This window comes from Silurus meridionalis, chromosome 10 (assembly GCF_014805685.1).
Source record: "Silurus meridionalis isolate SWU-2019-XX chromosome 10, ASM1480568v1, whole genome shotgun sequence".
NCBI lineage: Eukaryota > Metazoa > Chordata > Actinopteri > Siluriformes > Siluridae > Silurus > Silurus meridionalis.
In genome coordinates this window covers 13,985,998-13,998,952 of record NC_060893.1, presented here as the reverse complement: position 1 = coordinate 13,998,952, position 12,955 = coordinate 13,985,998, and the positions used below count along the sequence as shown (strand labels likewise).

Below are 12,955 nucleotides of genomic sequence, written 5' to 3'. Positions count from 1 at the left end.
ATTGTGCTTGTTTATTTGGGCATCACAAGACTGATTTTAATATAAAGGGAGCATCAGATCATGTGCGGTGAATGAAGCACTGGCACCAGGCTTTTAAATACAGTACGCGGTTTCTGTTATCCGTCCTCTGTTTAATTTGTTGCTTACTTTTTTCTTTCCTTAGTTATGCAGATTGACATGTTGGACAGAGGCCATTTCGTCACAATTCTTGAAAGTGGAAGTAAAACGAAAAACTAGTGAATGGATTTGAGCACAATAGATTTGAGTCTTTGCCCAAGCGTCTTCCTCTAACTCATCCTCATTCACTCTACTTTAATCACTAGCACAATATACACCTTTCATCCTCCTCATTTTCTCCTTGCTTTAACAATCTTCAGCAATTAACATCTCACACTGTGTAGCAGTTCTGTTTGCACAGTAATGTATGAAATCGGTTTTTAGGTTTCTACTTTTTCTTTTTTTATTATTTTAAAGCCACATAAGTGTAGAAAAAGCTCTTAAATGTTGATTAGTTTGGTTCAGTTTTCTTTTTTGATATTTCCAAATCATGACATAAAACGTTTATCATGAAAACACCAACTTTAATGCCAAGGAAATGTTTTGCTTTGTAAGTAGTGTGAACCGCAGTAAAGTCTGCTTAGGCTTAATAGATGGCTTAGGTAAACAAATGAGCTATGGTTATTGAGGATTGTGTGCCAGTGTGCTATGCCAATGTGTAAGCCTTCATGAAAGAACTATAATCGGGCCAGTGTAAACTAGAGCCAAAACAATAATCTAATTAAATTCCTCAAATATTTTTGCACAAAGGAAAAAAAATATTGAACGTATTTATTCAGATAGACCAAAAGATAGAGATAGAGATAGACCATTGAGATGCAGAATAATTTATTATTATTAATATTCTTATTATTTTAAATATTGCTTGAATATTGCCCTCATTTTGAAGGCTCAGTTAGTAATACTAGACTCCTTATAATCTCTTATAGATGATTGTTCCTCAGATACAATAATTACAAACAGATCTCAATACATACTATCAAAAAAGAAGGGCAGATGGAATCACTAACTTTACATGATGTTTGACATTTTCCATGACCAATCATATGGGCAGTTTTTTTTCTTCAAATGTATGTACATCCTACATACATGATCTTTATTGTTGCTTTGTTTTGGTAACAGGGTGACGCAGGTGATAAACATTTCAGGCACCAATCGGTCTATTTTGTATTACCTGCTGCTGGCCAGATCTCACAGGCATCACAAAGCGATTACCATTAAAGCGCTCAATGATTGCGTAATTTATTCTCAGTATGCCATTCATGACAATTTATTCTAAAAATATGAACATTTTGGCCAAAGCATGTTTGCTATAAAGGAAAGCTTTTATGCTTGATGAAAGAAATGTAGCAGTGTTTGAATATGTATTGTATTGTATGAGCTCATGTAATAGTGAGACTTGTTGGTTTATTATAAGGTCATGTGGTGAATCTGTCTTTAATTTTTACCTTGACTAAGAGCATTCTAGGGAGTTTAACCTCTGACTAAGAAGTTAGAGTTAAAACATGTTTGGACAGAGGACATGTCAGGTCCTTTAAACATTTCCATCTATCCTGCAAGCTCTGCACCAACCCCCCATTGGGTTTTACTGTAAATATATGAACCAAGCCAGTTTTTTTTTAAGCTCTGAGGAACATATAGGAAACTGTATATATTTGGAAAGATGAGACACTTGTTTTTTGTGTGCTCTTGATCTATACAAATTCATCCCAGCTAAAGCATGAAGGTTGACCCTGACTCTGTATGCGGATGTTTGTAATTGAGTCTAAGAGTGGAACGGTCAGCAGTGGGTTGCTCTAGTCCTCCTGTGTTAAACCACTTTAGCAGGTGTGTGGGTTAGCAAGAGATGATAGGTGTTATTTGAACTTTCCCTAGTGTGAGCTGGCCCACTCACAGTTGTTCTGTTTTAGGAGAAAGATGATGTGCACTGGTGATGCAGATGGGAAATCAGAGTGTGGGAAAAATAAGTAAGAGATAGAGCAAGAAACAGAGAGAAATTATACAGATCTGAGAACAATACTCTCTTTATTTGAAAGAAGATTAGAGTCTCTGGAGGATCCGAGCATCACACCCTAATTTAGGAATATGACAAGGATGTGGTTGCTATTGGATACAGAGTCGGTTTGTCATACAGGATACTCAGGACTCCTTTTCATTCCACATAAAATAGTGCTATTTAACAGCTACTGATTTAGAAATATATCATAAGTTCACTGCCCATAAATCATATTCTTATCTAAAGAGACTACATATAAAACTTTCTGTTCAGAGAGAAATAGTCTTGGCACTATTCCCAAGTTGCACGTTCTCATTTCTGGGGTTTTGCCAACACTTCTTTATTCATGGATTAATCAGATAAGCGTGACAGCATGCTAAAGAAAAATGTTTTGTTAGCTTATCGGTTAGTGGGACGCCTAATATTTGGAAAGATCCAGCTAGCAACATGGATGTGTGTACAGAGGGTTTTAAATTTAGTGGTGCTAACATGAGCAGACATGCAGACTGAGTAACTCTCTCCTCTATTGAAAAGTGTCCGTTCAGCACGTCATCCCTGCAGGGGAATCCAGCTGGCAGGCAGCGCAGCCTCACATAAATGTCCATTTGCCTTATTAAAGTGTGCCATGCTGTTTGATTCTTCAAGTTATTGGTTCTGTAACAGTTCTCCAGTCTTGGACAGTGTTTATGTTTGGCCTGTCATACTGACTTCTCAGCCTAGTCAGAGTGTGTTCATGATGAGAGGGTGTGAGGACTTGAGTGTGTGAGAGAGCACGTGCTTGTGTGTGGGTGAGTGCGCATGTGTGTGCGGTGTTGCAGCCGTTAACTGTGGGTTTGTTTGGGCCATGGGACTGTGGTTTTCAGTTGTGACATCATTAGAGATGAATTGTGAAAAAAATGTGGGATATTACTTTTAAAGGAATGTTCCAAACCTTTCTATTAGACCATACTGTTTGGTGGAAAGAACTGCTACACTGGAAACCTTCTAGCCAGATAATAAACAGTTTGGGAAGGGGGTGGTGGTGGTGGGGGGTTTATTTTCCTGTTGTGGTTTATTAGTACAGAGCTATTCCGAATTTTTATCTTTATTTTGTTATGAACATTTGTAACCTGAAGGGAGTGGTCTCACCCACAGGTAAAGTAAATCATATGTTATGGACTTTTGCTGTCACCAGATCTCAACCCAATTGAACAAAAATAAGCATTTGGAAGAATGGTGTTTATTTCTCTAGTGTAACTCCAGATTCATATATGAATCTTTGTGCATTAAAGCTGCTCTGGTGTAGCATGCTGACCTTTTTAAATCACATTCTATTATTTTTTCTCTATGAATTTTTCATCTGTCTTTATAATCCTATTAGCAGAATAAACTTCACTGAGTTTTCCACTGTTTAGGGCAGCTTCCTTTCTCTGTCTTTCATACTCTTAGGGTGGGCCAAAGGGAAATGCTGCAGGTCACCTCCAGTCTTTTCCAAACCATGCTCATGCTCTGGCCATCTTTACACTTTTACACTTTTCCAATCTTGTGTCTGTTAGCACAGAAAAGTCTTTTGAACCCTAAACGTTGTTTGCAGTCCAGAGAAAATGACTGCTTTTGCTCCACCTGGGTCATAGGCACCTTTTCCGACAAGGTTTAGCTCCCAGATTAAATTTTCATTGGATAACATTGTTATATACTTCCTATTTCTTTCTCTTATTTATCTTTCTTTCACCGTAGCTGGCGTATTCTGGGCACAGAATGTAATTTTTGATAAACATACACATTTAATATGTACACACATTCTACACATTATGCAGTGACCAAAAAGTGTTTAAATTACATTTAATTAAATGTATTTCACATTTTATTTAATATTAAGCTTAGCTTTTAGACTTTTCTTCCTAAAAAAGACTGAAATTAAAATTTACATTTACATTACATTTACATTTGCGGCATTTAGCAGACGCCCTTTTCCAGAGTGACGTACAAAAGTGCTTAGAGTCTATAGCAATGAATAAATCTACACTGGTACACTAGATTACAAACTTAATATAAATCAGACTATAACTCTTGATTTTTACAAAGCAAACTTTATAAGTGCTACTTGAAGTGTTTTAGGAAGAGGTAGGTCTTCAACTGTCGCTTAAAAATAGCCAGGGACGCCGCTGTTCAGACATCTATTGGAAGTTCATTCCACCACCTCGGTGCTAGAACAGAGAGGAGTATAAGGTGTTAATATTAGGAAATATTACAATTTGGGAGTTCAGATTTAGGTGATTTAAAGGGAATTGAACAAGAGCAAGTTTCAAGAGCAAAACTAGTATAGTTTGGTTAGCTGACTACAGAAATGTGGAAAGGTGTTTAATTGTAAATCTTGTTGTAAATACATAATTAATGTTATGCTATTTATCATTGTTTTATCATTCATTCTTTTTTATTACTGGATATACCACTTTATAAATAGGGCCTATATTTATTGTATATCAACAAATTTGCCATTAAATGTGCAATTGCATTTTCTGTGTATAAGCTACTGTATATGCAAATGTTTTCCCTCTCCTATATAAGCATAATCTATCAAAATAAAAGCACTTTTTCAAACTGTAAAATATTATTACAATATAAACAATACTATACTATTACAATTGTTCATGGCATTAAACCCATGCAAATCTTTCTCTTACAATAAGACAATATGCAGGTTGCTGTAAATTTATTTATACTGCTTCTTTTGAATTGCAAATTAATTAAATTTAAAGAAATGCAGATTTTTAGTAAAACTGCTTACTTAAAAAAAATTGTGCTCATTCAGAATCAGGGGTGTTAATAAAGTCAGGTACTGATTTAGGGTAAGGAGACCTGGGGTGCAGTCAGTGGAGGTCAGAATTATAGAGCAGGGCACTAAAGATCTTTCACTGCAACCCATGTAACCCATATGCTCATGGAGCTCACTTTTTTCTCAAGGGCATTGTTGTGCTGGAACAGGTTTGGGTTTCTTAGTTTAAATGAAGGTAAAATTTAATGCTACCACATCCAAGGACATCCTATACATTTGTGTGCCTCCAACTTTGTGGTAACAGTTTGAGGAAGAACCACATATGGCCAGGTACACATATGGAAAGGTCAGGTGTCCTAATAGTTTAGTCCATAGAGTGTGTTGACCATATTAAAGTGTGTTACATCGACTGTGTTTTCTAACAGGAACTTTTTATTGCACAATGAGTGCATTATGACTCGAACACACGTGCAGAATTTACATACTGGTTCTGGTAGTAAAAATAATTAGACACATATGTTTACATGATTATTGTTCTCTTATTTAATGCATAATTAAAAACATAACCCACCTCCTTCTTTCATTTAGAACTTTTAATTCAGATTGATTCATTTCAATTTAGTGTATTCCACATGAAGTGTTTGCATAGTGAACTTTTCTGTTCAGACAGCCTTTTACTAGATTATTAGTCTGCATGTAAATGTCCAAACTTTTTGACTAGTTAAAGTAATAAGCAAAGACCAAAGGCATCTAAAACTAACACTACATATTATTTTTATGTTGTACTAAGCATGGAAAGAAAGGAGTAAGGCTTTATCCGAAATATTGCTTAGTGTATAGCAAACACTAAATAAATAATAAAATATATGTATCATTATTTATCAAAACAGCAAAACTAGAATATAGAGTTTGTAGTGATCCATGTTTCAGAAGGAACTTGTGTTTCAATCATGTACAGATGTAAGAAAGGGTCTGTAAAGGTATGAAGCATCCCCCACATGCAGCCATCCTCTAATGAATTGTTTGGTTCACAGCTCACTGCAGCAATTTCACTGCTTTTAATGACGCATCACATTTCTAAAAACGGGGACAAAACAAAAATACTTTCTGTTCCAGTGGCCACATCACACATGGGTTTTGGAACACTGCATGCCCAGCACCATTTGAACATAATCATTTTTCTTTTCTTCAGCAGTGCTGACTAGAATTTATTTTTTTCTTGGGTTTTTTTGGGGTTTTTTTGGGGGGGGGAGGAAGGAGAAAGCCAGAACTTCAAGGAGAAAGCCAGAACTGTCACACAGTCACTTAGATCAGACCAAGGTCAAGATCTTTTATTGTGACCTTGTCTTGGTCTTTGTCTGTGTAATATTTATGTCATGCATTAAAATGATGTTGTTTAGTGTAGGCATCAATACAAACAAGTTTATGGGAAAAACAGAAAACAATAAGACACTATAAGCGATGTTGCATCATGGATACTTCATTATGAGTGTATTTAGTTTCTAAGTTTATAAAGATTTGTATTATGGCTATTCATTTATCAAAGTATTAAACAAAATTTAGGCAACAAATCCTGAAAAGGGCTTTATTTGTAGACAAATACAAATGTCTTCCTAAGTTTCATAAGAAATATATGACCAAACCTTAAGTGGAAATATTTGATTGAAGTTTTATTTGATATAGAAAACAAAAGGACCTGCTATAACAGGGATGATGTTTATTAAAGCTGGTTTCTCGAACAGGTCAGGAACCTTTTTAACTTTAAAATCTTAGGCAAATTTACGAATTACATTATGAAACATTATATAGTTTAGTAATAGTTTTTCTTTTTGTTAGAGCAGGAGTTTTTCTTCTTTAATTTTTGAAATACAATGATTCTATTACTGTAAAAACCCACTAATAGAATTTGTTTAATTACAGTATGTAATAGACTATTTCCTTTTGCAATTATTTATAGATATAACAACTTTGATTACAGTGGATTATGGCTTGCACCACCATAGCAAAGGAGAAAATGGTATATGAATATGCCTTACATACTGAAGGTATGAGCAATGGTAGTTGAGGATTGACCAGGCTAAACTCTTTATAATTTCAGCAGCACTACATGGATGCATAAAACTGTGCACCACTAAGCAGCTGAAAAAAATACTGTGCAAAATGTGATTCAACCTGAATTTCCTTTCCCTTTAGGCAATGCTGGGAACGCAACCAGCACAATCACGTTTCAGGGCCAGAGCAATGTTGCAAATTGTCTATCCCCAGAGTGTCTGCAGTAGATGTATTGTGTGAATGGGTGTCCTGTCTGTGATATCAAGCATATCTGAATATAAAATTACATTGTCTTGAGCCTATGCAAATTTATTTAAGATTTAGAATGTAAATCGATTTCAGATTTGGGAAATTCAAATTTTCCGACTACAGAGCACTTTTGCGAGGCAACGTGTTTAAAGAGGAAAAAGGCTTTCATACTTGTCTACATTTTGAGGACACAAACTCTTTTTTTTCTTTTGTCAAGCAACGTACCAGTAGTGCATAGTTATATGATGATTAGCGTTCAGTCTATAGATGTGCATGTTGAGTGTGTCAACAGTATGAATATTAAAGGTTTGTTTTCTTGAGACGATGCCTTTTGAAGTAAAAGTTGTTGAGGAAAGTACGGCATGTACTAAACCTGATATTGCACTCCATCTGGTTGAATGATCTCAGTGTCTGCATCATTCTAATAGAGCCACAGAAGTTAGCATTTAGTCTTTGAAGCTATCAATGTCAGCACTGATGAGGCCTGGCCATTATTTTTAAGTTTGTGGAGGAACATGTTGAGAGTAGATGACTCAATGGTCATCTAATAGAAGTATTTGTGGGAGACTATGATGAAGTGCAATATGGTCATGTATAGTTTTTTTCCTCTTACTATTGCGATTCTCAGGCTGGGCTGTACACATGGAAGTGATTATACACAGAGGGAGGTGTATTTTCCATTTAAAAAAAGATCAGGAATTAGACCTCCTTGCCCAATTTCCTGATCTTCCCAAACATTTACTCCCCCTAACTCAGAACCTCTACCTTCTTGCCCCTTCTTCTCTGTATCTCTGATGCCCAAAGTTTGTGGGTTTGACCCATATTTGATGCCATGCCATTGACTGTGTAGCTTAAATGTGAGTAAATGCAAGAAGGTGGTAGATCAGTGGTTAAGGCATTGGGCTTTGGATCAGAAGATCACAGGTTCAAATCCCACCACCACCAAGCTGCCACTGCTGGGCCCTTGAGCAAAGCCCTAAAACCCTTCCCTGCTCAGTTGTAAGTCGCTCTGGATAATGGCGTCTGCCAAAATGCCGCAAATGTAAATGTAAATGACAAGGTTCTTCATCAGCTGATATGGTATAAGGCAGGCATGATCAACTGGATGTGTGTTCAGATGTGTCCAGATGTGAACCCAGCAAAATATTTCAGCAGGCAAAAAACAAGCACTTAGAACATTCTGTGGCTGAGCTTGTCAATGTATGGCAAAAATATTGGTTGTTCTTTAACTCAGTTTTTTAAACATTCCCAAACATAGCCATAGCAACAGCAGCTCTCTTACAATGTTCTGTTCACGTGCATTTACATTATTACTTACTCAACCCAGGTAAATGGACCACAGACTAACTACAGAGAGAGCTGTTTTTTGTAATGCTCTGATTAGCAAACTAGCAATATGGCTTGTATAATATTGATAACAAAAGTAAAAAGAATTGTCAGTGGCCTGAATATATTTCCATATTTCAAAACTTACATGTATTCTCTGTTCAGACTAGAAGACTATGCTTCAGGGGAAAAAAACAAGTGCAGGCAGTTAGATTTATTTCATTTATTTCAATGGTTTATAGTTTGAGAAATAGAAACAACATTGAAAGCAGATACAAATATACAAGTAACTGCTAAAATTATTGGTAATATTTTCTATTGGAATGCTTAAAAACTTGTCTGTATTTGAAACTACATATTGCTAGTCAAAAGTAGAGAACCACTGTCAAACAAAAAAACCCCACTTCGAATTGTTTTATTTATATCCATAAACTACTCACTGATGGTTTCCACAATTCAGTCATGTTAGATAATTATCTAGATATTTCAAAGTATGAAATATTATACAGTTGGACATTTACAAATTTAAGTGGAATACCTTTGGTCTATGCTATTTGATATGGCTTGCGTTATTTCAATTATATTCTATGGGGGACACTGTCGTGTTTGGCTAATAAGATATCTATGTCTATTTGCTGTGCAACTGCTTGGCCTTTAATTCTTGTTTTTTTTTTACCATCTGAATGTCAGTCTTGTGTATAGAAAGGTCAGGATTTCTGGCACACAGTGAACACAGTCAATTAGAAGAGCCAAGATATTGTAGAGAATGAAAAAGGAAACTGACCATCTGGCCTCCATCAGGTTTTGTGTAAATAGCTTGAGTTTGTTTGCAATGAGCCAGATGCCAGTGCTGAGTTAAATAGGTAGTGCCTAAATGTACAGAATATGAAAGATGAAACAGTGCAGTCTGTTGATCCTTAGTCTTGCTTAATTGATATACTTCTGTTTGCTTGTTTTTCTCTGAAAAAATGTTTAAGGAACTAAAGAGAGCTAAAATATGGTGTGTTTGTGATATACACATTCTTAAGCAATGTCGATATGTATATTATCACTACCCTGCATATTGAGTTCAAGTCCACTGAATGATGTCTTTGTCAGACACTCTACTATCTTAATTATCAGATGGACATGATGTAGTCTTGGAACTGATAAGAGTAGGTGAACATTTTTGAACAGCATGTATGCTTCCATTTTAATTATTTCCTTTCAACCTCTTATTTAATTTGGTATAATATAATGAGTATTGATTGGTCTTGGACTTGTTTCCATCTTTGCATTGTTAAGTGATTTAGCTGAACAGCTCGTATCCTTTTAAGGCAAATTCCACTAAATTAGTTTTTCCATCTCCTATTGCAGGCTACTGCATGCATGTGATTACTTCTCAGAGTAGGGCAGCATAATATGGAGGGGAAAAAAGGCAATATAATCTGACCTTGTAGAATTATTTGAAATTGAGATGTGATTAGAAAAATCAGTGCAAGATGTGACAAATTTTCCACCTTGCTTTTCTAAATATACTTTTTCCCATCAGAGTTTTTGGATGATGGGTATTTTTGTGAATCGGTATAAGAACGTATTTATTGACCTAATTTATTAATGCAATTGTAATGTAGATGTAAAAGATTGTGAAAAGCCAACCTAGTTCCCTGATGCACCACTATCATTGTGTTTTTTTTTTTTATTCTGCAAATTCTGAACACAGCACAAAGCAGCATACAATCATACTCTTCATGTGTACACACATTATGAAGTAACCATAATGGTGCTGCAGTTTTATATTAGTCTTCTCTTGGCTTGATACAATTTTAGGAATTGGCTACTGTATGGTGCACGTGCATGCAGCGGGGAGTCCGATTCCGCGTGGGAGTCAGAATTTCGAGCGCAACATCGGTAAATTGAAATCAGCTTTCGTTGTTATGCTGTTGAGCTTTTTTCTGCATTGTTCTGGGGTGTGCTGTGTAGCCGAGTACCATGGGAACAACATTAACATCAGAAATATTGAGTAAAAACACCTCATCTGCATGCCTACTCAACAGGAGTTCAATTCAAGCAATTACTGAATGATAGGGACATCTCTCTGTTAAACTATGTCAGCACGCTGCTCCTACAGTTGTCCTGAATGACGTTATTAACTGTTGATGGTGCTCAGTGTATTTTTTAATGTGATTACTGCAGGTTTTCTAGCTCAAAGCAATTTGAAGTAACACCCTGTTTAGAAAGCCAAATCTTTAGCTTCACTTCTTGACTGGTTATTATGAAGACAGATACTTCTGTGTTTTGCATCTCATCCTAGTTATGTCATATATGATCTACACATAGATTTGCCATCGAGTAAAGAAAATGCTGAGTATATACCTTTGCTGTCTGCCTCTTGTTAAATGAGTGATGTTATTAATTAAATAGATTTTATTGATTCATAGACAATGTGTTATAGAATACGCATCAAGATGATGATTAATAATGATACATCATTCAGCCATTATACCTGTATTTGTATTGTCTGGAATTTAAACCTGTTGTTAACGATGGTTAGACAGACAAATGATTACTGAATGAACATTTGGGTTATTTAAAAAGAGCATGTGTGTGTGTGTTTGTGTATATGCTAAATGGAAGGTAGATGTGTGTAACTTTTCTAATTCTTGGTATTATGACTGTGAATAGGTTTTATGGTAGATGGAATTCATAGCAAGTGTCGATGTGAACATGACACTAGTACAGTAGTATGTTATTATTCTTCCATTCAAAACAGATAAATTGTAAGATAAGAAAACATGCTGAATAGGCACAGTGTACTACCCTCCAAAAGACATTTCATTACAGGTCATGTACAGTATCGTTCTATGTATGTTTCTAGGAACAACCTTGAATTAAAAAGAGTGTAAACCTTGCATGCATGCACAGCCAATTGGGCGGGCTCTGTGTGGCATGATTTCTCAATTTATTTTGGGCATTTCTGCATGTTGTCAAGCCAGGAAAATGCTAAAAGCACTTGTACTATCTTACAGCTATGAATGAAATAATTTGATTTAATCTTTAGTAAATGAATGGCAGGGAGTACCTGACCTGCTTTGTGTTACTGAGTATGTTTGTTAAATTCTCACATCTTTGTAACCGCAAGGGTAGCAGCTGACATACAGCCATATATTTTACTGACTGAATGACTTCAGTTACCTGAACTCTATTCATTTCTTTCATGACAGGAGGGTGTGACTATAGTATTTGCTTCGGGCCTGTTAGCAATGCATGTATAAAATAGGCCTATTTCGATTTTTAACTCCCAAAGCAAGCAAGTTCTCACAAGCTTTCATGTCAGTCAGTCCTGACTGGAGTCCTAAAAACACATTTGTCCCTTCAGCATAAACAGATAAGGCCTGGCCTGCCTTTTTCAATATATCAAATTAATGCAACAATTTCGTTTCATCTCCCGCTCCAGCCTAATGTAGTCCTGCATTCAGAACAGTTTGAACACTGATCCACTGGCCAACCCAACCCTTATGCACTTAATTATTTTGACATTTTATCAGCCATATGACATTTTACAATTTTAAAGGTGACATGATTTGCCTGGAATTCAGGGGAAGTATTTGCTCATTTGCATTTTGAGAGTTCTGTATTGAAAAGTAAAGTAGAAATATAAATAAAAAATGTTTTATGTCTTTTCTATAAAGATTTATTGACCCAGTCACTACATAAACAGCCAGTGCTGGGTACATCAATATGTGGAAATGTGCAACAGTAACAATGATAATGAGTTTCCTTTATAAAGATGGACAGTTGGCACCCATTTTTCCAGTGCTGTCCTCCATTTGGAAGAAAGTGTAACTAACTCTCTCTGAGAAACACACAGAAAACTTTCTTTGAGAAACAGGGTTGATGTTGAAGATGTTAATGTTTTCTAGACTGTTTATAAAGCAGTTCACCTCATAAACCTGGTTTATAACTCACTGTCAAGTTTAACAGGTTGAAGACCTTCCATAAAGCATAAGTATTCATTATATGTTTGCACTTACAGTTTGCATGTACTGTAGGCATATATACAGTTAATGTATGTTTGTATGTGTGTATATACAGTATCTCACAAAAGTAAACCCCTCTTATTTCAGCAACTAACTTCTCAAGATTCAAGATTTCTCTAAAGAAAAGGAACTTATATTTTATATAGTTTAGACTAGTCAATGTAAAGTTTGTATAGCAGATTTACTGCCTTTGAAAATAGCATTGTGTAACCATGCAAAGCCAAATGTCTTATTTATCATGTTCATGTTTTTTGACTGCTTAACAGGGCCATACAAATTAGTGTATCTTGTACTAGAGCAGATTTTGGTTCTTTGAGTGCAATTCTCTCATACTGAACACTCGATGTTCAATTTGGCACCTAATTATAAAGAACTCTCAGAGGATTTGAAAATTTGATCTTTCCTTCGGCTTCTCCCATTAGGGGTCGCCACAGCGGATCATCTGTATTCATGATCTGCATGTTTGGATTTGGTACATGTTTTTACATTGGATGCCCTTCC

At 35.8% G+C, this 12,955-nt stretch overlaps 1 protein-coding gene across 8 annotated transcripts in view; it reads left to right on the top strand.

Moving 5' to 3' along the window:
* Window positions 1–12,955, top strand: part of LOC124392311 — a 197,958-nt gene that overhangs the window by 29,196 nt on the left and 155,807 nt on the right. The window lies entirely within an intron of this gene.